Here is a 26,161-nt window from a genome sequence, read left to right as displayed (position 1 = left end):
AATTATTTGAACCAGGATGTTGCACTTGCTGAGCAAGTGCTTTGCCTCTGAGCTACATCCCAGCCCTCTCCAGTCCTTCCTGATCACTTACCTCTGCTACCATTCTCGACAATCCCACATGTAACCACTCATTTCCCATTTCCCATTTGCTTTACTGCATATGTACATTGAGTATTCTGACTGTATTTGTCCTCTGTTTCCTTTATTATTAATCCATCTCTCCCTCCACAAACCCCTCACCTAAACCCCAAATGTCACACACACACACACACACACACACACACACACACACACACACACACACACACACACACACACACATACACACACACACACACACACACACTGGAATTTTCTGCAACCATTAGGTAAGAACATAATTATGTCTTTTGCAGTGAAAAGATATCTGGAAAATATACTGAGTGAAATAATTCAGGCCCAAGCATATTTTCTCTCACATGTGGATTTGAGTGAAATAATTCAGGCCCAAGCATATTTTCTCCCACATGTGAATTTTTTTTTGGGGGGGGTCCAGTCGTGGGGCCTGAACTCTGGTCCTGGGTGCTGTCCATAAGCTCTTTAGCTCAAGGCTAGTGCTCTACCAATTGAGCCACAGCACCACTTCTGGCTTTTTTCTTTTTGCTTATGTGGTGCTGAGGAATTGAACCCAGGTCCCCATGCATGCAAGGAAAGCACTCTACCGCTGAGCCCTTTTCCCAGTCCATCACATGTAGATTTTTGTGTGAATGCATAATACAAACTCCCATATAAACACATACAAGTGGGTATATGTATATGTACAGAATCAAGCTGACTGAAGAATTTTATATGCAGGAGTGTAATTGGATGGAGTAAATTCTTCAAAAGGAGTCATATTTAAGCTAAACTTTTTGTATCAGAATAACGGCCACATTTCTGATTTAAGATATATATTAAAAGCTAATATAACCAAGCCAATATAATTTCATAAAAGGACATACAAATCTATTATGATAGACCAGAAATAAATCTATGTAATATAAATGAATCTCAAAGCAGTTGTTTAGGAAAGGTAGCTGGATTCACAAAACATACCTTACAATTTCCATTATGTTATGATCAAATTAGGAAAATCCAAAGTTTGTTTAATGGTTGTATAAATTCTGTGGCTTGGGACAACAGCTTGCTGGTGCAACCCCAGCTACCTTAGAGGTGTCAGTAGGAGGCTAATCATCAGATGTCTGCTCAGGTAAAAAGCACATGACACTCTAAAAAACGACAAAAATTATGACAAAAGGAAACAAAGTATCGTTCAAGTGGCAGAGAACCTGCCCAGCAAGTGTGTGGTGCTGTGTTCCAATTCCAGTATTGCCCCCAAATAAAGAAGTAACAATGCTTGTTAGGAAATGTACTAATTACCTTGCTCATGTAACTGTAACCCCTCTGTACATTTTTTTTTACAATAAAGAATGTATGAAAAGGCCAAAGATTTATATGTACTAAAGAGAAACTGTATGTCCCTCCCTCATGATATAACCCCTGTTTTCACTGTATTTGATGTTGGTATACTTTGTGGAGGGGAAGGGAAAAACACAAATTGTTTAAATAGGGGTACAGGTAGACCCATTGCAACAAAGAGATGTAAAAGATGTTATGTCGAAAAACAAACTTTACAACTTTGGCTGGGGAGGGGAGGGGGTAGCAGGGAACAGGGGTGGGTTGGGGGAGGGGAGATGGGAAGGGATGGGAAGCTGAAACAAAGGAAGAAGCAACAATGCTTGATAAAAAATGTACTCATTACCTTGCCCATGTAATTGTAACCCCTCTGAATGGTATATTCACAATAAAAAATGTATTAAAAAAAGAAGTCTTATTTCAAAGATAAAAAAATAAAGAAATGCGTTGAAATTCTCTGATAACAATCATAATTGTTATGACTCCTTGGGAGGAAAGAAGTTGGAGTATCTTCATAGATGTTGATGGAAGGAAGAAGAACACACCCCCTTCCCCCAAATATGCTGCTTTGGTGGGTTTTAGGATTGTTGTCAGAAAAGCTACATGCAATAGCAGATAAACACCCAACACCCTTCTTCCAAAGCCAGGAGATTAAAAACTCCCATGAAAAAATTGCAATCCCAGAACAGAAAAATAAAATAAAATAATTAAAAGCAAACTCTTAGACCTGGAGTGACGGAAATGAAAATTCTGGGGTGGGGGGAATTTGTTAAAACTACTTTTGGGGATGAGAAGGTGGCTTAGTGGTAGAGGCTTGTCTAGCATGTATGAAGCCCTTGGTTCGATTTCTCAGTACCACATCAACAGAAAAAGCCAGAGGTGGTGCTTTGGCTTAAGTGCTAGCCTTAAGCAAAAGGAGCTCCAGTGATAGTGCTCAGTCCCTGACTTCAACCCCAGGACTGGCAACAACAACAACAACAACAACAAACAAAACTACTATCTTCTCTTTACTGTCCATATCATTCATTTATTTTCATTTTATATAACTTCTTCTCTTCACTTCATATGAAAGCATGTGTGCTCTGTTACTTCATTTTTTTTTATCCAGGTCACATAGCATTTAAATTTGTTTGCATTTGTCCTACTAATCTATCAACTTTGTCAGTTTAATTAAGCCCTACGGGGCATCCTAAGAGAGCACAGGTACAGTGTTACCATTCCTACACTGTCATCATTCTTCTTTGTTTGGCTGGGGATGTTGGGGATGTTGCAAGATCCTTAATTGCTTGGAAATATGGACAGTTCTTTGCATTACTTTCTTTGTGTGTCTGTCCACATTTTCTATGACTTTAATTCTTTCTAATTCTGGTTTTTCAATAAAATCTAGTCTAATCAAATTTGGAAATTGAAACAAATGACTAAGGATAAAAAAATGTGAACATCACATGACTACTCACTTTTGTGGATCCAATCAGGAAACTGATAGAGTGACTTAGAGAACCTTTTAAGTTTCAGTAAATTTACAGAGTTGCTTACAACCTTCTACCTTTGTGCTGCATGTTACATTTTTTTCCCACTCCTGGGGCTTGAACATCCTGTTTGGATGCTGTCCTTGAGCTTCTAGCATTCTACATGAGCCACAGCTTTATTTATGGCTTTTGTGGTAGTTTATAGAAGACAGTCCCCTGATTTTTCCTGACCAGGCTGGCTACCAACTGCAACCTAAGATCTCAGCTTTTGAGTAACTAGGTTTTCAGAAATGAGCTTCCAGATCCTTTGGCTTGCATGTTGTAATTTTTCATGCTCTTATGGCTTTTTATCCTAGCAAGCTGTAACCCCAGTGGTTATACAAATTGCTATTAAATTCTATATTAATACCATGTGGCTCCTGATAGCTTGAAGAGATTTTGACTGCTTAGGTCTTTATCAATCTTTGTTTCATCTATTTATATTTATCATATGCATTGCTCTCTAAAAATGTATAGAATAGTGTGAATGTTTACCTCCAAAACATAGGGTGAAAACAAACCCTCATTGTGAAAGTAAAAGGAGGCTGAATTTGGGGAAAAGTGATTAAATTATGAGGATTCCAGCTTCATGAATGGAGTTTGTGCTTTAAATAAAGAAAGGAGGTGGTGTAACTCTTTTTACATGGGAAGGAAGATACAGCATTGACCCATTTCCCACATGAGGATGAATGAAGAGGCATCGTCTAAGAAAGAAACAAGGAACCTGCCCCCAGAGGCCAGATAAGCATTTGATAGCAACTGAGCTATTCGAACCTATATAATCATAAAAAATACACCTATATTGCTCATAAATAGCCCACATATATTTTAATTATGGTAACATACAGGAGCTAAGATGAAGAGGTTTAGTTATGATAGTGAAATGTTGAAATATTTGTAGTATGTTATCTATTTAGAAACCTTGAAAAATTACTGACTAAAGGTAAAGAAAATATGTTTCATGTTTCCATGATCCTCACATACAGGCCTTTTTTTGTTAATATCTTAAGGTTCTTAAGTATATATGAAAGCATATGTGCATATATTTTTATGGATTTTTAGACTGAATCTGAAATTCATTATACTATTGCATTTGTACTTGTACTATCTTCTCTACTTAATCCAAAGATGAGAGCCCTGCATTGGTGGATCACATCTATAATCCTCACTACTCAGGAGGCTGAGATTGGGAGAATGGTAATTCAAAACGAGCCACACAGGAAAGTCTATAAGACTTCATTTAGAAATAAGTTAAAAAGGGAATAAATTGGTAGAACATCATCCATAAGCAAGGAAGGCCATGTGTGAGCACAGGCCCTGAGTTTAAGCCCAGATACAAATACAGGCAAGGGAAGAAAGAAGAAAAAAAGCAGAGGAAGGAAGGAAGGAAGGAAGGAAGGAAGGAAGGAAGGAAGGAAGGAAGGAGGGAGGGAGGGAGGGAGAGAGGGAGGGAGGGAGATATACAGAGAAAAAAAGATACAGAGAGAGAGAGAGAGAGAGAGAGAGAGAGAGAGAGAGAGAGAGAGAGAGAGAGAGAGAGAGAGAGAGAGAGAGAGAGAGAGAGAGAGAGAGAGAGAGAGAGAGAACACTGAAGCTATTCCTATAGCCAAAGAAGCAAGAAGCCCTGAGAAAAGAATGGCACTTGTAACAGGAATCACAGGATACGTACAGTGTCAGGACCTAGATGTTCCTTCTACGGCATTTGTGTGATGCAAGAGCCATCATTATCTTCCTGTTATTTGAAAAGGATCCATTTGAAATTGAGGCACAAATCAGAAACTTGGGGATAGAAGATCGCCAATGAGCAGTTGCTTTGTCAGGAAGCCAGGGCAGAAAACAGAGCTGGAGAGGCCTAGTGCACTGATCTCTAATGAAATCATCACGGAGACCAGAGTCAGAAACACTGTCATGGGTGTGTTTTGCCTCATGAACCAGCAGAAGAAGCACTAGACATCTCTAAATCTTTGAATTGTACAGTGGAGTTAGAGAAACTGATAAAAAAGAGAAATAACCATGATGACATCTAAAATAATGACATCTGTGTTTGATTTAAGAATAAAAGTACGTGATTTAAACTAAATAATAGAAGACTTGGAAAGAAAATTAACCATTTCCATAATTAAAAAAGTAGAAACCAACTCAACACCAGGTTAATGAAAAGGAGAAAAATCTAATATTAATCAATATATTTACTTTGTTTACTAGAGTTTACTTGTTTTATTACTATCCCAAGGATAAATTAGGATATATGTGAAGTATATAATACATATTTATACCTCAATTGTATCATTTTAGTGTGCTATGAATTTTCATTGTAGAACTTATAGATAATATATGAATTCATGAATGTATACATATACACAAACCAACATATACATTTCAAAGATTCTTCTACCTCGTATAAATAGCTCAGAAAGAGAACTCTTAATTGTATTGTTTTAGATGTTTGAATCACTGGTGAATACTGATACAACTCAGAATACATACCTGGTGTAGTCTCAAAGTTTTAGATGTAACTAAAAGGACAACATTTTAGCTTCCCAAAAATGGAAGTGTATTTCTTAGTCCTTTCCAAAGTATACGATTAGAAGAAGTGCTAAGAGGCTTAGATTACTGAGAAACTCATTCATTTAAGCTTCGCATGAAATTGCTGCTGCCATATTCATTCTGTACACTTAAAATTGAAATATAGAAAATCATCTCAAAAGCAAGCTGTATTATATAGAAGAACAAAACTGCAAGACATTAATACATATTAACACATTATTTTTCAGACTTATTTTGCTGATGTCATTATGATGTTGGTTCTGATTAATAAATATTATTATAAACTATAAAATGGTCTGGATTATTTCTAAATGAGAGCAGATTTCGGGGAAGCCCTTAGCCACCAAGAAAGAAAGAACGAAGGAAAACTAAACTATCACTGACATTAGTTTTGCCTAGAACTGATTCTATGTAATCAATGCCTTAGGTGTATCATTATCTCAGCATGTGTTCATAGACTCATAGATTGGGTATAATAACCCCATAATATTCCAAGATGTCTTGATTTGCTGGCAGCCTCAGTGATCTGCTTATTTACTTATGAAATCACAAATTATACTGGTTTCAGTGTAGTTTTAGAGAGGTATTGAGTGGGATTGTAGACACATATATACCATCTCTCAGTATTAATATCTTGGTGTGTTCATGTCTTGATTAGGCAAAATAAAGAATCAAGTAAAATTAAATTTAAACTATAGATTTTGATTAACAATGATATGTCAATGCAGATTCAACAAGTTAATTGATTACACCACCCAAATGCAAAATAGAAAGTATTCTTATGAAAAAAATTTCATGAAGAGTATGCTCTGTACTTCTTGGAAACATATTTTTCTTGTGTGATTATGTAATTTGAAGACATTCTCTTTCGAGGTCTCTGATAATTTGTGTGCTTTTAAGTTAGGTATTTTAAAATATAATTTCATTGCCATTATTAGTCAGGTAATGAGTACATTACTTTTTTGGAAATGTCACCCCTTCCTTTGATTTTCTAAGTTTCTCCCTCCTATCCCTGCAGAGAATTTACATAATGTATTTTCCACATAGTGTATACTCAAGAGTGGTTGCATTTGTTCACGTTTCTTTTCCCGATTTCTGCACCCTCCCATTGGCCCCAATAAAAGGAAAAACAATCGCAACCAACAACAACAAAAACAATAACCCATGTTTCCACTTCTTGTTTGTATGTGAATACCTAGAGTCTTGCAATTTACTTGATAATAAAGTTTACCAGTATATAAATACATGATATACACACAGTTATATATAATATAAATGAATATATTATTAACATATATATTTGTGTGTATTTTATCTATTGTGTATTGATAGAAACACATTTGAACTATATGTTTATAAATAATACTGATACACATTGTATACAATTAAATATACGTGCTTCCTGTCTTATGATGGTGCACATTGTATTGTTGAAGTTTACAAAAGTTTGAAAGGGGCACACCTTGAGGAGTAATTTTACTTCAGTTGTTGAATTTTGATATGTTTCTGACTAGACACATATGGTAGATTACTCTCTGTTACAAATTGGGCAGCTGTGCTGATCCTCAACCACATGCAGCCCTGTAATCCCAACATAAACAGCTGACTTCAGGATGCTGTGTTGCAGGTATGTTTTTTATATAAGTGTGCAAAAAGTGACAGGAGGTATTCAATAATTTATTATAAAATTGTCTTTGTGTTGGATGATATCACCTACTAAACACTAATTTATGTATTGTGTGAGCACTTGGAGTTGTTTAAGCTAAGTTTTTCATTGAATAATTTAATTTGTGTGTGTAAAAATTACAAAAATCTATACTAATTCCTTATTAGGAAGAAAGCAAGATAAAAAAGAGAAAATATCTGTCATTATTTAAAAGTTGTATTTCTATTATCTGATATCTGTAGTGCAACTGTATTGGATGAACTATATGATTCTGATGCCATTTTCCTTCATGAAGTCATCCGAATTATATTTTGAGCTGCTTTCATAACTTCAATTCCTATATTTCTCTTAACTTTCTCTCTTGAGGAAACCACAAAAAAAACAGAAGCCTCTAGTATATACTTATGGGATGACTGGAGCTTCTCTTTCTTTTGCAATGTATTTTTCATGGGTTTTACAAAGATTTGTGATGTGCCTTTTATTGAACTAAGATTTTATTCTTTATCTTTTGGTACTGGTGCCTGGAGAAAACTTCAAAATAGTACTAAAAATATTAAAAGATTCTTCCAAAGTTTCAGTATTTTTAAATATCCCCAAATCTCAAAGGCTACAGCTTGTAATGTGAAAAAGAAATCTCTCTCTTCTCCTCTCATAATTATCCTGAACTATTGGAATATAGAATGCAAATTAAAAATTCTGTTTTGTCAAATCGTTTAAATAGGGATACAGGTGGACCCATTGCAACAATGAGATTTGTCGAAAGCGAACTTTACAACTCTGGTGGGAGGGGGCGGGAGGAGTGGGGAGGTTTGGGGGGCAGGGGGAGGATGGGACGGGATGGGAAGGGGAAACAAAGGAGGAGGCTACAATGCTTGATAAATAATGTACTCATTTTCTTGCCCAGGTAATTGTAACCCCTCTGTACAGTATTTTCACAATAAAAAAAGAAAAGTTATGTTTTGTTACAGAATAGGTTCATTAATTTGGGTGGTGTATGCCATATTTTTGTGTCGTTATAGAGTAGCAGCCAATGCTTGATGTAGTTAGGAGGGGGTGTGGTTAAGAATAAATTTTATTTTATTGAAAAATTGTGTACTTGATCAACATTGGTTAATATGAAGAACAAGCTATGCTCAAATGATGAAATAATAGCAATATTTTGTTTGCTCTGCTGCAACTTTTACCTATAATTGATGCAGTTAAAATTTGGCCAGTTGATCAACTGGAAAATTAGTGATCAAATATTTTACCAACAATCATTTAAAATAGGTGTAACCATGACTTAATTTCTTAAAGATGTAGTTATATACAATTCAGATGCCAAAGTAATCACAATGAGAACCATGTTATGTAAACATGTTCTATGAGCTCTGTTGTTCCCTATCCTTATGGTTTGCCCTCCATCTCTGTGTAAAAAATCTCTATTTCTTCTATAGTGCTTGCAATGGAGAATAGATGGACTATTTCTCTTAGAAATGACAATGCTGGTTTAAGTGATGTCACAGAGATGATTGCCTCTTTTTTCATACCTTTCTCAGTGTAGAAAATCTACATTATAATTGATCTGAAGTAAGAGAATGTAAGAACTTAGCTTTTCATTTGGTTGTTATTATTTTTTTTCCAATTCTACCACATTTTCCCTGAAAGGTGTGATTGTGTAGAAGAAAAAGAGTCCTCAACTTTCATCTACAATTGTCTAGAATTTAGTCTCTGTAGCTCAACCTTTCCCCGATTTCTTGACAATGGAGAGAGGGAAAATGACTGGAAGCCTGACTCTATTAAAGAAGGAAAAATAATTCACAAAACCTGTTAATAATAATGTTAGATAGTTGTGAGCTGCTGCAATACTATTTTGCACCCTAGGACATAGATATCTTGTTTATGTAGAAATGACGTTTTTGTCTTTTTTTCATGGTGGTCTTTGGGCTTGAACTCAGAGACTAGGTGCTGTCTGAAAGCATTTTTTTGACAGTTTGGGACTTGAACTCAGGGCTTGGGCACAATCCCTTAGCTTCTTTTTCTCAAGGCTAGCCCTCTAGCACTTGAGTCAGAGCATCACTTGCATCCTTTTCTGTTTATGTTGTACTGAGGAATCGAAACCAGGTCTTCATGCATGGTAGGCAAGCATTCTACCACTAAGCCACATTCCCAGCACCTACCAAAATATTTTTGCTCAAGGCCAATGCTCTAGCACTTAAACCGCAGCTCCAGTTCCGGGTTTATTTGTTTTGTTTTGTTTTGTTTTCTGTGTATGTGATTTACTTCTTGCCTAGGCTGGCTTCTAACTATGATCCACAGACTTCAGCCTAGTGAGTATCTGGTATTCAGTTCATGTAGAGTTTTTAACAGAAGTTAAATGATAAGAAAACTAAAGCATTTGTTAAGGAGAAAACGGTAAAACGAAGTGATCTCCAGTTTTGTAATCTATCCACTGGAGCAAATGTTGGGTGTTTCAAATACATTTCTAGACTCTTCCCACTGTGTGGGAATGTGTGGGGAATTTGCTGATGGCAGATTTCCGTCAGTCATTCCTCTAGGTAAGGCAGTATTCTGGGCTGCATTCTGTTACCCTGGGCTAAATTTGATCCTCAAATTCTTAAAAAGAAATAATAGTTCGTATACAATGCAGCCTGGTCAGTTCACAAACTGCCAAATTAAAAACAAAAGATCATTGAAGATGTGTTGTTGGGGGATTAAATTTTTTGAGTTCCAGGTATATTTTAGATATGAAACCCTTGTCCATTGTATGGCTAGTAAAGATCTTCTACCATTCCGTGGGCTTTCTATTGATCTTGCTAGCTATGTCCTTTGCCATGCAGAAGCTCTGCAACTTCATGCAATCCCATTTGTACAACAACCCATTTGTTGTGTTTCAGGGTCTCTATTAAGAAAATTTCAGCCTGTGCCAAGGAGACCTATGGTTTCTCCTAATCCATTCTGTAATGTTTTCAGAGTGTCTGCTTTGACTCCGAGGTCTTTGGTCCATTTGGAGTTGATTCTGGTGCAGGGTGATATATAAGGATCTAGTTTTAGTTTTCTGCAAGTAGTTAGCCAATTTTCCCAGCATCATTTACTGAAGAGACTGTCTTTCTTCCATTCTATGTTTTTAGCTCCCTTATCGAAGATTAGATTGGTATAGGTCTGTAGGTTCATTTCTGGGCTTTCAATTCTATTCCATTGGTCCTGAGGTCTGTTCTTATGCCAGTACCAAGCTGTTTTGATTTACTATGGCTTTGTAGTAGAGTTTGAAATTTGGTATTAATAGTCCTCCAGCAGTGTTCTTTCTGTTGAGGATCGTTTTTGCTATTTGGGGTCTTTAATTGTTCCATATGAATTTTTGAATTGCCTCTATTATTTCCTTGAAGAATGAGACTGGAATTTGATCGGTATCGCATTGAATTTATAGATAGCCTTGGGAAGCATTGCCATTTTCATGATGTTGGTCTTTCCAATCCAGGGGCATGGGAGTTTTTGCCACATTCTAAGTTCAGATTGATTTCATTTTTCAAGTTTTTAAAGTTTTTATAATAGAGGACCTTCATTTTTGGGATAAGTAAATTCCTAGTTTTTTGTGGGGCTATTATGAATGGACTTGCTCTCCTAATTTGAGCCACACTTTTCTCATTGTTCGCATACAGAAAAAGCAATAAATAAGTGGGCTAAAGACTAAAAGAGACCTCCATACTGCTTTCCAAAGTGGTTGAACAAGTTTACATTCCCACCAACAATGAAGTAAGGTTCCCTTCTGTCCACAGCACCTCCAGCATCTGTTGTTGTTAGAGTTCTTGATTTTTGCCATTCTAATTGGCGTGAGGTGGTATCTCAATGTTGTTTTGACTTGCATTTCTTTTATGGCTAGGGAAGTTGAGCATTTCTTCATGTGTCTATTGGCCATCCTTCTTTCTTCTTCAGAGAAGTTTCTCTTTAAGTCTTTCACCCAGATGCCCCTGAGTAGATGAATGGATCAAGAAAATGTGGTATATATACACAATGGAATTCTATGCCTCCATCAGTAAGAATGACATTGCCCCATTTGTTAGGAAATGGAAAGCCTTGGAAAAAATAATATTAAGTGAAGTAAGCCAGGCCAAAGAAACATAGGCCCCATGGTTTCCCTTATTTGCAATATCTAGTATATGTATGAGTCAAGCGGAAAAGATCAGATAATGTGATGTTAAGAAAATGAATCCTTAGATATGTATTTTAATGTTTTTTTCTTTTATGCATGTTTTATGCATTTATGAGATTATTTCTTTTTTGCTTTGTTTGTCCCTCCCCCAGAGTATAACCCCTGCTTTCACTATATTTGATGTTAGTATAACTTGTGGAGGAGATGGGGAAAAACAAGTCTTTTAACAATACAGGTGGACCTGTTGCAACAATGAGAAGTACAAGTTGTCATGTCCAAAACGAGCTTTACAACATTGGTGCGGGGTGGGCGGGGGAGGGGGGGAAAAGGATTGGGACTGGGTGGGGGAGGGAGGAGGCTGGGAAGGGATGTGAAGGGTCAACAAAGGAGGAGGTTGCAATGCTTGGTAAGAAATATACGCATTATCCTGCCCATGTAATTGTAACCCCTCTGTACAGTATATAAACACACACAAAACACACACACACACACAAAAAAAAGACTTAAAGAGAAACTTCTATGAAGAGGAAAGAAGGATGGCCAATACACACATGAAGAATGCTCAACCTCCCTAGCCATAAAAGAAATGCAATTCATAACGACATTGAGATACCACCTCACTCCAGTTAGAATGGCTAAAATCAAGAACTCTAAAAACAACAGAAGCTGGAGGGGATGTGGAAAGAAGGGAATCTTCCTGCATTGTAGGTGGGAATGTAAACTTGTTCAACCACTTTGGAAAGTAGTATGGAGGTTCCTCCTTCCTACATTGTAGGTGGGAATGTAAACTTGTTCAACCACTTTGGAAAGTAGTATGGAGGTTCCTCAAAAGACTCCACATAGAGCTCCCCTATGACCCAGCAATCCCACTTTTGACCATTAACCCAAATGTTTACAAACAAGACCACACTAAAGCTACCAGAACGACTATGTTTACTGCAGCACTATTTACTATAGATAAGATATGGAACCAACCCAGATGCCCCTCAGTAAATGAATGGATCAAGAAAATGTGCTATATATACACAATGGAATTCTATGCCTCCATCAGAAAGAATGACATTGCCTCATTTGTTAAGAAATGGAAAGACTTGGAAAAAATTATATTAAGTGAAGTAAGCCAGGCCCAAAGAAACATAGGTCCGATGGTTTCCATTATTTCCAATAACTAGTGTATGTCTCAGTCAAGCAGAAAAGTTCAGATAAGGTGATGTTAGGGAAATGAGCCCTCAGATATGTATTCAAATTATTTTCTTTCATGTGATTGTTTCTAACACATTTACAAGTTTATTTCTTTGTTGCTTTGCATGTTCCTCCCCCACAGTATAACCCCTGCTTTCACTGTACTTGATTTCGGTATGATTTGCGAAGGGGAAGGGGAAAAACAAATCATTTAAATAGGGATACAGGTGTACTCAATGCAACAATGTAATGTACAGGTCGTTATATCAAAAAATGAACTTTACAACTTTGGTGCGATTAGCGGGTAATGGGGAGGATTGGACGGGGGGGGGGTCGGGGGGGAGGTTTGGAAGGGATGGGAAAGGGAACCAAAGGAGGAGGCTACAACGATTGATAAGAAATATACTCATTATCTTGACCATGTAATTGTAACCCCTCTGTACAGTATTTTCACAATAAAAAGATAAAATAAAATAAAATAAATAAAAAATAAAAACAAAAGTTCAGGCTTCAAATTGGCACTCTTAACCATAAAAGCATATTGCAACTGGACCTGATTTGCTGTACCTTTCTAAGTGTCCTGAGTCTCTTTGTGTCCGGGTCTGTATATCTCTCTCAAAATTGTGACCTTAGGAGGGTGACAAATATAGGTGGTTTTTACCATGATGTTCTTAGGTCTTGCGATATTTGGACTGAAAATAAACATAAGGATTAAACTCGTTAACCTTACCTCAAAGCTTTACATGTTTAATCACAATTCTTTTTCTTTTTATAGCAAATCATTTCTACACACGTACAATTTAATATTATTATACTGAATTAAATATAATCCGGTAATGAATTGGCACCGATCCAGTTATTACTATCAATAAGTCCATCATGCAAACTGTTACCCAGCAAGTCTTTAGAATGCTAATTTTCAGAACTGCATCTATTATTAGAAGGATGTGTATATGCAATGGAAGATTTATTAAGTACAGACATCAATTCTATGTCAGTTGGCATGCTGTTGTGTGTTAAAAATAAGAACATTGTCCTTAGAGTCTCTTGTGAAACACTGTATTTGAGTATTTGTAAATGTGGCATCTTTCTAAGTTATTTACATGTCAACCTTCTGTTCACCATCATCCATGTCTCCTTTTCAAATTAAGTATATAAACTTTATTATCATTAGAACACCTTTGTTTTTCCAAAAGGAAGGATTAGGTGAAGTCTCCTTGTAAGTGTAATTATGATTCCATCATGGTCATTATCCTTAATAATCCTTTACACATACATGCATGTTTATTTTCTCATTCTGACAAACTGATATCCTAGGAGTATTAATTTATGAAAGGGTAGAGCATGTTTAGTCAATACATTTCTCTCAGGGACAATTTGTTCTTAGTTAAGAGAAGAATAATAAAGCTAAAAATCTATTATTGTTTTATTTTTTGGAATGTTTGTAAAAAATGTCTCTATAGTTGACTGATGTTTGTTCTAGCTCTATTTTTTTCTGTGGGACAGGAAAATCTAATTAGTCATTTGAATTTTACGTAATTGTCTTCTGGCAACTCAGTACATGTCTGTCCTAGTCTTCCACATTGATATCAGCATATTATGTTCTGATATCCTTAATTAGTCTACCTATATAGATTTAAATGATTAGCTTACTACCAACAAAAGCTCTATTCCTACAATATTTTTGAAGTAGTAGAAAATTTTTCTATTTTAATGATAATTGTCTTAAATATTTACTGACTGTAGTTCCAATGGGCTATGCTTCAAACTGATTAATTAGATATTTTTTCATGTAATGCTTCATAGCTCAGCTTGCTTTATAAAATAATTTCTCTTTGTAGTAGTTACTCAAATAAATTATTTCATAGTGTCTCTTATATGGGAAGCACTTTTAATGTATGCTTTAAATAACATGACTACTATATAAACTGAAATATTTGAAGAAATAGGACTGTTACAACATGAAAATAAGGACATTGACATTGCAAGTATAAGAGAGAAAAGAAAATAGAATTCCATTATGAATATAAACCACATTTTCTTGATCCATTCATCCACTGAAGGGCATCGGGGTTGGTTCCATATCTTAGCTATGGTAAATAAAGCTGCAATAAACATAGTCATGCTGGGAACTTTAGTGTGGTCTTATTTGTGATCATTTGGGTAAATGCCCAAAAGTGGGATTGCTGGGTCATAGGGGAGCTCTATGTGGATTTTATTGAGGAACCCCCATACTGCTTTCTGAAGTGGTTGAACAAGTTTACACGACCACCAACAATGAAGTAAGGTTCCCTTCTGTCCACATCCCCTACAGCATCTGTTGTTATTAGAGTTCTTGATTATAGCCATCCTACATGGAATGAGGTGGTATCTCAATGTTGTTTTGATTTGCATTTCTTTTATGTCTAGAGAGGTTGAACATTTCTTCATGTGTCTATTGGCTACCTGTCTTTCCTCTTCAGAGAAGTTTCTCTTTAACTCTTTAGACCACTTTTTTATTGGGCAGTTGTTTCTTTGAAGATTTGTTTTGGGGGGTTTTAATTTTTTAAGTTCCAGGTATATTGTAGATCTGAGACCCTTGTCGGTTGTATGGCTAGTGAATATGTTCTCCTAATTTCTTCGGAAATGGAAAGACTTGGAAAAAATTATATTAAGTGAAGTAAGCCAGGCCCAAAGAAACATAGGTCCCATGGTTTCCCTTATTTGCAATAACTAGTATATGTTTGAGTCAAGCAGAAAAGGTCAGATAAGTTGATGTTAGGGAAATGAACCCCAAGATAAGATTCAAATGATTTTTTGTTTTTTTTCTTTCATGCAATTGTTTCTAACATATTTATAAGATGATTTCTATGTTACTTTGTATATCGCTCCCCACGTTATAATCCATGCTTTCACTGTATTTGATGTTGGTATAATTTGTGGAGGGGAAAGAAAAAAAACAAATCGCTTAACTAGGGATATAGGTAGACCCATTACAAAAATTAGATATACACGTCGTTATGTGAAAAAACAAACTTTACAACTTTGATGGAGGATGAGGGGAGGATCAGGTGGAGGTGGGAGGGGAGTATGGGAAGGGATGGGAAAGGGAAACAAAGAGGAGGCAACAATGCTTGATATGAAATGTACTCATTATCTTGCCCATGTAATTGTATCTCCTCTGTACGGAATTCTCACAATAAATAAGAAAAGAAAACAGAATTACAGCTTGTAAGAGAAAGCTTTTGATTTATTGGAAAGTCAATACTTAAAGAAGTAAGGAGAGTGTCATGTTTTAAAAATTCCTAGACATGATTACATGGCTCACTCACTAAGAAAAATAGCATAAAATACACTTAGCTTTGATATAGAATGATACAGCAATTAGTATTCTATAAGGAACTAGTATTCTGTAAGCAATTGAAGGAAGATTCTATTACTTAAAATAATAGGCTTAGTTGGGTCAACAACTCAAAACGTGGAGTAAGTCTTAATAGTAGAGTTTCAAATTTGGTATTGATATTCCACCAGCAGTATTCTTTCTGTTAAGGAGCGTTTTGGTTATTCGGGGTCTTTTATTGTTCCATATGAATTTTTGGATTGCCTCTTCCACTTCCTTGAAGAATGAGGTTGGAATTTGCTTGGTATTCCCATAAGAACATACCTCAAGACCAATGGAATAGAATTGAAAACCCAGAAATGAACCTACAGACCTAATGTCAACTAATCTTCGATAAAGGAGCTAAAATAGTAGAATGGAAGAAAGACAGCCTCTTCAGTAAAAAAAAGCAAAATTGCTTAACTACTTGTAGAAAACTAAATCTAGATCCTTATATATCACCCTGCACCAGAATCAACTCCAAATGGATGAAAGAACTTGGAGTCAAAGCACTGAAAACATTACATGATGGAATAGGAGAAACCCTAGGTCTCCATGACTCAGGCCGAAATTTTCTGAATAGAGAGACGGAAACACAACCAATCAAAGAAAGGTTGGACAAATGGGATTGCATGAAGTTGCAGAGCTTCTGCATGGCAAAGAACATAGCTAGCAAGATCAATAGAAAGCCCACAGATTGGGAGAAGATCTTCACCAGCCATACAATGGACAAGGGTCTCATATTTAAAATATACTTGGAACTCAAAAAGTTGAATCCCCCACCAACAAATCCTCAAAAAACAACTGACCAATAAATAAGTGGGCTAAAGACTTGAAGAGAAACTTCTCTGAAGAGGAAAGAAGGATGGCCAATAGACTCATGAAGAAATGCTCAACCTCCCTAGCCATAAAAGAAATGCAAGTCAAAACAACATTGAGATAACACTTCACCCCAGTTAGAATGGCTGTAATCAATAATTCTAACAACAACAGATGCTGGAGGGGATGTGGACAGAAGGGAACCTTACTTTATTGTTGGTGGGAGTGTAATTTTGTTCAACCACTTTGGAAAGCAGTATGGAGGTTCCTCAAAAGACTTCACATAGAGCTCCCTTATGACCCAGCAATCCCACTTCTGGGCATTTACCCAAATTTTTTCAAACAAGACCTCACTAAAGCTACCAGCACAACTATGTTTATTGCAGCATTATTTACCATAGCCTAGATATGGATCCAACCCAGAGGCCCCTCAATAGATGAATGGACCAAGAAAATGTGGTGTATATATACACAATGGAATTCTATGCCTCCATCAGAAAGAATGACATTGCCCCATTTGTTAGGCAATGGAAAGACTTGGAAAAAATTATATTAAGTGAAGTAAGCCAAGCCCAAAGAAACATAGGTCCGTTGGTTTCCCTTATTTGCAATATCTAGTATATGTATGAGTAAAGCAGAAAAGGTCACATAATGTGATGTTAGGAAAATGAACCCTTAGATATGTATTTAAATGTTTTTTTCTTTCATGCATTTGTTTCTAACTCATTTATAAGATTATTTCTTTGTTGCTTTGTATGTCCCTCCCGCACATTATAACCCCTGCTTTCAATATATTTGATGTCTTTATAATTTTTGGAAGAGATGGGGAAAAACAAGTCGTCAAGGATACAGGTGGACCCGTTGCAACAATTCGAAGTACAAGTTGTCATGTTGAAAACGAACTTTACAACTTTGGTGGGGATGGGAGGGGGAAATTGGGTAGAGGAGCCGGGAATGGGGGAGGCTGGGAAGTGATGTGAAGGGTAAACAAAGGAGGAGGCTGCAATGCTTGATAAGAAATGTGCTCAATATCTTGCCCATGTAATTGTAACACTTCTGTACAGTATGTTCACAAAAAATTAAAATTAAAATAAAAAAAAAACTTGGACTAACTGAATCAGTGGAAAATAATTCATCACGTAAGAACTATAGGAGAGATGCACCATACAGAACAGTTCATTTAGAATAACCAGAAGAGGGACACACGCAGAGAGACCAGATCTAAGACGGAGTCTCTGAAGAGATCCTTACGATGAACATTTTTTTTCCTAGTGAGATAATGGTTTTTGATCCCAAATTCTACATGTCAGTCTTTTCTACAAATAGCACATAGAGGAAGTTAGAATGAATATAGCAATACTTTCATTCAGGAGAGAGATGTTACCCACTGAGCAAAACCATGTGAAGCATGATAGTATCCTGCAGAGACCAGGGGTGGATAAACGGAAGTTAAGAAATTCATATCACATTTCCTTGCCCATTTTAGGCTACAAATCTCAGTTAATGGATGGATATTATGTTTATCATTGTTTCTTCAAGTATGTATCAGTTACGGTTCTCTAGCTAACAACAGCTAGTAGGAGATTATCTATACATAGATGGTACTTGATATCCAGGGGACATTGGTTCCAGGAAACCCTCTGGATATTAAAATCCATTGCATTATACAACACAGTGATGTATTCACTTATTACTTGTGAACACAGCCCTGCATACTGTAAATAATCTCCATGTTATTTATAATATATAATAAAGTGCAAATTGTATTCATTGTTATTCTCTATTACTTAGAGATTATTGATAATAATCATGCTTAGTAAAGAAATAATTTATTTTATAATTATATTTTATCTGCTCTCAGTTGAATCCATAGATGTAGAACTTATAGAAAAGAGGACTAATTCTATGACTAGTGTGTGAGTGTGTATCTACTTTTTTTTAGTTCATACAGGCATATATATGAATGTACATAATCAGCTGATGTAAATTTTGCAGTTTGGCCAGTCTTCAATCTGTAGTGCAAGCTGTTTCAAGGCAGAAATTGCTGGCCAGGCACTGATGTTTCATTCTTGACCATAATTCCCTAGGGAAATTTCAGTTTTATAATTAAGACCTATCAACTAAATGGATGAGGTCAGGTTTAAGGATGGTAATCTACTTTACTTAAAGTCAATTGATTGTATGTGTTATCCACATCTTTAAAAAAATGCCTTCACATCAGCACCAAGATTAGTAGTGCTTAATTGGACAGTAAGGTAATATTGCTTATGCAAATGGACACACAAAACTCATGCCACTGTTCTTTTCTTACCAACTTGACACCTATACATATATCACCCATACATATCAATGTGATCTGTTTTAGCGCCCTGCCTGCTTGTTTTGGACATAATCAAATTAATTCAGGTAGATTTATTTTTCTCATGTTTTCACAAGCTTCAGTTCATCATTGAAGGAAGAATGAGGAAGAAGAGAGCAGCTTTCTTGATGTAGGCCTGGAAGCACAGAAAAAGAACATAAGATGGAGCCAGGGCAAGATGTACATAGCCCTGAGAACATGCAATAGTGAGCCACTTCTAATGGTCCAACATCCAACTCAGCACGGCTTCCCAACAGTTTCATCAGGCTACAAAACCATCAAAGCAGTCCTTAGGTGAGAGCCTTTGTCATGTAATTGTCTCTGAACGTGTCTACCCCAAACCACCCAGAATTATTTATCAATCTCCTAGGTTTTCCTCAATCCAATAAATTTGAAAATTAAGACTTCCCACCATATTATCCAAATAAAGATAATAGGAAAGTCTTACTTCCACCCAACATATGCCTGTCATACCTATAACTGCAAACTTCTTAACTCTTTTCTTCATGTCTTTTATGAAATTCATATTTCTTGATAGTTCCATAACTGAAATCACATGGAACAAAATAATCTATTCTAATACCATTTTTGGTTATAAAGTGTTAAGAATGGAAATAAAATAAAATATCAGATTTTCTCTCTCATAAATATGTACATAATCTAAATATATTAAGAAAAATCACTATAACATTTCCAGATATGTATTCATCAAAACTCACAACTAGCCACCTGGCTTTAATTACTATTTAGAATTACTTCCTTATTCTTCTAATCATTTCATATGCACCTTGTCCTCACAAGAACTTCTGATGTTGTACTAGATTTTTTCTACTAATGTAATAAAATTTCCTAACTAATATGATTAAATTAAGATGAAAAGGTTTTTTAGCACAGAGTTTTGGCTAACATGTAACATTTCTTGTACATTGTGAAAGCAGTACATGACAGAGCAAGCACACTTCTCTGAATATTAAGAAGCAAAAGAGAGCAAGGAATGGACAAGACAAAATCCCAATGACTGAGAACTTCCCAGTAGGTCAGATTTCTCTAAGATCCTTACAACTGGCAATAGCATCAAAACCTGGAGACCATGTTTTAATACATCAGCCTTCTATTCACTTTTAAAATCTGAAATGTGAAAGCTAGTCACGTTTTCTTTGTTTTGGGGATGATCTTCAATACTGACACATCCGGGTTTATAGTAGTGCCCATAATTATCTTGTCATGTCTTTGATTATGTAGTCATAATTTTTCCACTGCCTCTAATTACAAGACACTGTGGTATTAAGCAATACCATACTCGATATTCATTGTCACTTTTATGTAGCAATGGTCCAATTTTTTTCAGTATCCAGGATAACCAAAACCAGTATCATAACTTTTTACTTCACCAGCTGTAGAGGTAGGAGGTGTTCACATTACACAGAGAAAGGTTTGATTTCTGGTTGAATAGTATTTGTGTCCCCCTGTGAAGCACTCGTAACTTTGGAAATAGAATAAGAGCAGAGCTTAAAGAGGCAACACAGGAAATAAAAATATTATTACTGGAGTTAGCTATGATTAACCATGAACAATGCTACTTCCTTTGATCATTGGACCATGGAAACTTGGCTATGAGATAAAGGGCCACATATATGGAATCATTGCAACTTTGAATGGTTTAACATGAGGAAGTCCAAGTTCTCAACTGGGCAGTGCCAGGTAGTTGGTTAAGAGGAATCTTAAGTCACCAACTTAATCTAGGACATTCTGAAGGACAATATTGATACGATCTAGATCATACAAGTAAGACACTTGGATAAAATCGAGTAATTCTCTAAAACTGCATTCTGAAACCAGTTATCTGCTGTGATAACTTCAGTAATTTTCTAAATTTAGTCATTTATATTTTTCTTAGTTTTTACTGAAAGTAATCACAGAATCTTTGTATAAGGGTTGTAACTAAGATTGTCCATTGATAGATGGAACATAATTTAGAACAATGCCAGGGAAATAGAAAGTACTCTTAAGTATCACCATCATGGATGTTAGATCATAATTTAAGCTCTTTAAATGGCAGAGATGGAAAAATGTTTGTGGTATGGTAGAATCAGAATGCTCTAAAGAGTGAGATGTTTCTTCCTGCCTCTGTGTGTGTGTGTGTGTGTGTGTGTGTGTGCGCGCGCATATATATGTATATATGTGCCAGTTCTGGGCTTAAATTGAGGGCCTAGGCACTATCCCAGAGCATTTCGCCTAAGACTTGAGAAAAAAGACATTTTTGCTAAAGACATTAACTCTATGAGCTTCAACTCAACTTTTGGCTTTCTAGTGCTTGCTTAGAGGTAAGAATCTCGTGGGTTTTGCTACTTGTAATGGATTGGTCCTTAATCTGCATATCTGAATTTCACAAGTAGTTAGGATTATAGATATCAGCAACCAGAGCACCACCCATTTTTTCCTCTTTTGTATAGACAATAATACTTCTCTTTAAGGATCTTAGACAAATAATCACATGAAAGAAAAAAAATACATTTAAATACATATCTTAGGGTTCATTTCCCTAACATCAACTTATCTGACCTTTTCTGCTTGACTCAGACATGTACTAGATATTGAAAATAAGAGAAACCATGGGACTTATGTTTCCTTGGACCTGGATTACTTCACTTAATATAATTTTTTCCAAGCCTTTCCATTTACTAACAAATGGGGCAATGTCACCTCCCCCACAATATAATCCCTGCTTTCACTCCATTTGATGTCGGTATACTTTGTGGAAGGGAAGGGGAAAAACAAATCATTTAAATAGGGATACAGGTGGACCCATTGCTACAATGAGATGTACAAGTCGTTATGTCGAAAATGACCTTTACAACGTTGATGGGGGGGATTGTGTGGGAGGGTGGGGAGGAAGGATGGGAAGGGATGGGTAGGGGAAACAAAGGAGGAGGCTACAATGCTTGATAAGAAATGCATTCATTATCTTGCCCATGTAATTGCAACCCCTCTGTAATGTATTTCCACAATAAAAAATAGAAAAAGAAAAAAAAGGAATCTTACACAAGTGTTTAAAGTCTTCCAAAGTTATTTTTATCATCTGCAAAACAATGTTAGAAATACTCATAGACATTATAAACATAGATATACATGTGTACACATACATTTATAAATGCAAGAACCAGTGTATCTGAATCTTAAAATTTGTCATAATAGCATTCTAGTATAAAATTATTACGCAAAGCCTATTTACTCCATTTACTACCAACAGCATCTATAGCCTGTTGCATTATTCTTTAGAAAAGTAATTACTTTAAGTATGCATTGCAACCATGAGTAGTGCAACTTAATTGTCAGATAGTTTCATTAATTCAAAATTTAGCTCATTCATGAATAAAATATTCTCAGGGAAAATGTCAATATACACATGTATATGAAAGTAATACAATGAAATCTAGAATTACCATTCTACTATAATAAGCCAACCTTGTTAAACTGATATGCTTCTTCTCATGAATAACAACTAGATATTTTCACTTATGCTGGAGGGTCATATTCAACTTGACAAATTGCTTTGAGAAAATTCCCCTATCAAAGATATCATGTAAAAATCTTCTTTTTGGAAAGTCGATTAACATGGTATAAATGGCTTTCTTCTCCAGTGTGTGTGATGAGGCTATCAATTAACAATCAGTTTTGAAAGAGAGATTGTAGAGGATCTATTTTCTATGTAGTGAATGGTATAGAAATATACATATTAAGTTATGATGCCATCTAGAATACTATATGAATGTGCCTAAAATAGTAATGAGATTTTTGTTACCTCTTTCTATTCTAATGGAATAAAGAATATTGTTACTAGATATTCAGAAATACCACTACACATTGTATTCTAATTTCAACTACTCAATGAATATGTAAAGTTGTATCATTTATCTTGTTGTTGAAAGCATTGTGGACTAAGGCCGTGATTTTTAGATCATTGGTCTGGCTTTAAAAATCATGTTCTGGAGAGAAATTGAGATAACTATCCATTTAGGTACATGGGTTATTTCCTGTTATTGTCTTATTGTTATGGTAACAATAGAGTATAGAAACAGTTGATTCTATCAAACAGTTGTCAAGTCAGTAATTTTCATATGTCACTACTCTTAAGAAAACTATACTTTTTTCTCCTCTCTGTCTCTCTGTATCTATTTAAGTCTCTGTCTCTGTCTCTCTCTTGTGTCTCAATACTGGGGGTTGGACTTAGGAAGTGACATTGTCCTTGAGTTTTTTTTGGTAGTTAACTGCAGATATAAGAGTCTCATAACTTTTCTTGCCTCGGCTGTTTTCAAACAGTGATCCTAAAATCTTAGACTCCTGAATAGCTACAATTGCATATGCGGGTCACCAGCACTCAGCTTCTTCAGTATAATAATAATTATTATAATACAGTTATAATAATCGCAACACATATATAATATGATATAATATACCATATGATATATAATAATAGAATTATAATATAGTATAACTATTATTATAATATATAATATAATGCATACTATATATTGCACATTATATAATATAACATTACATATTGTATATAATATATAACACATTATATATAACTATACATCATATAATATAATGTATAACATATGATATCTATTATATATCATACATTATATACAATAGCTAATATTAACATATACTGTTATAGTATATATTATAATATATTATATTAGAGTATATGCAATATACAATATTATATACAAACATAATATCTTACATACATCATATTAACATTACATAATATATACATTATATAATGTATATAATATACATCATATAAAATGATAATATAATATTTGTTATATATCATTATTATTATGAATGAATTCTTACTAAAAATTGTTAGTGCTGCTACTTTGGCTTGAAGTCAGGGCCTTGTACTTTTGCTGGGCTTTTTAGCTTAATATTGGTACTTTATCATTATCATCTGATCCACTGGCGCTGGCTGCAAACTGAGAACTCCGGGATTTTCAGATCTCAGCCTCCTTGTATCTAAACCTACAGTGACTTGGCAGTAGCATCTAGTTGTTTTTATTTTTTTTCCTTTCTCATTTCATATTCAGACAATAAAAAGGTTTTCTATAAACTTCTATGTCTTTCGTCTCTTGGACCTTTAGTCATGCCTTGTGCAACAATTAACTCTGCAGTAATGATTCCATTTTCTTTTATTGTATCATAGAAAATTATGAAGTAGTCCTATAAATTCTCCCAGTCACACATATGTACATGTTTTATGATATTAAATCATAACAATTACTCATCATTGTAAATTATTTAGGAAAATGTTTGCCGAAACTAACCACATAATTTTATCATTATCCAACAAAAATGTCCCCTCCTAATTCAAATAGAAAGGAAAGAAAACCTGGTCATATTAATTTTCTGATTAAATGCAGTACTTTTTCCATATATCCTTTTGGAAGAGTTATACATTTGATATTTAGCTAGATACCTTGTACAGTCCTAAGGACAGAAAAATAATGGGTTATGTTAAATGTTTCTCATAGTAATTACCACTCATGAAGAGATTATGGGTAAAAAGAAGGATATGGGGTACCATTTGTTGCTAAACTACAGCAACATAACACTTTTGAGATTTGGATTAGAGAAAATAAAAAATGAAGCCACTGGAACTTAGAGAAATTGTTAGGATTATGGCAGCCACTAGCAAAGACTGAAAATCAGAGGAAACATTTATAGGATTTATGACGAGCCGTTTCTTGCAATAATTTAGAAGGTCTAGGCTTGCACATAAATTCTTGGGTGCTTCTTAAAGTATGATGAACCACGTAGCATATTGTTTCTCTTTTATCCAAGAGTTAGATTTAAAGTCATAGAATGCTGATACCAGTGAGGGATTTCAATGTACACTTCCACTCAAACAATAAGTATATAGAATAATCACTGTGCATTGGATGATATATATATATATATATATATATATCAGTTTTTCCCAAAGGGAAGACAAAATAGAATGCATACAAATTTAAACATTGGAATGTAGGACATATTATATTTTTTATGAGGATACATCTAGGACCTAACCAGTTTTATGAAAGTCATATCTTTTATTTTTGGGTCCGGTCGTGGGGCCTGAACTCTGGGCCTGGGCGCTGTCCCTCAGCTCTTCAGCTCAAGGCTAGCGCTCTACCACTTGAGCCACAGTGCCACTTCCGGCTTTTTTCTTTTTGCTTATGTGGTGCTGAGGAATCGAACCCAGGGCCTTATGCATGCAAGGCAAGCGCTCTACCACTGAGCCACCTTCCCAGCCCGAAAGTCATATCTTTTATAAGTGATTTAATTATTTTCAAAAATTATTTGTTTATAGAATACATCAACCATATTGATGAGTGAGGAAAAATATATTTGTTATAAAAGTGTGTTACCTTATTTGTTATAACATTATTCATAATATTTTTATGATAAAACATATTATGGAGAAACTATATTAAACTAATATAAATAGATTTATAATATTGATATTGAATCCTAGACACTACAGAAAGATGAATTAATAATGGGCATGTATACATAAACTATGATGATAGACAATTGCTCATTTCATAGGCTTAATTATATTCTAAAAGTCTTAATTTTTTAGTAAATGAAGACATACTTTTAACACATTCATTTGAAATAACTTCAAAACCACTAAGAGCAGGATGTTTTTTTGTCAACTCTATGAGATTAGTTATAGATGCTTCGGATGCTTTATTAAACAAGTTATGGTAATTATTTTATTGCATGGTTATTGTAGTATTGCAGTTTTTCTACTAAAACTATGTATTATGATGAATTACATATAAAAATATCAGTTAATTTTAATAGATATGTGCAGTAAGTTGTGACTTCTCATAATCAAGGATGGAGAACACTTACAGACTTGTTCGGTGCCCTTATAAATCCCGTAGAAATTAGTACCTCTTTCAAAAGACCCCTAGGAAAGAATTCATTAACTAATAGTAAACACAAGTTTTGACTTATAATCAGTGTTAGATTGTATCCATAGTTTTTCAAGACAGAGTTATGATTCATATTTATAAATGTTCCTCTTAATATTGTCTTCACTGAATCACAACGATTCTAGCATATAGTTTTTAATTTCTGTTTGTGTGTGTGTGTG

Source organism: Dipodomys merriami, unplaced genomic scaffold (assembly GCF_024711535.1).
Source record: "Dipodomys merriami isolate MVZ:Mamm:240054 unplaced genomic scaffold, mDipMer1.0.p SCAF_165, whole genome shotgun sequence".
Lineage (NCBI taxonomy): Eukaryota > Metazoa > Chordata > Mammalia > Rodentia > Heteromyidae > Dipodomys > Dipodomys merriami.
Note: the sequence above shows the minus strand (reverse complement) of the source record.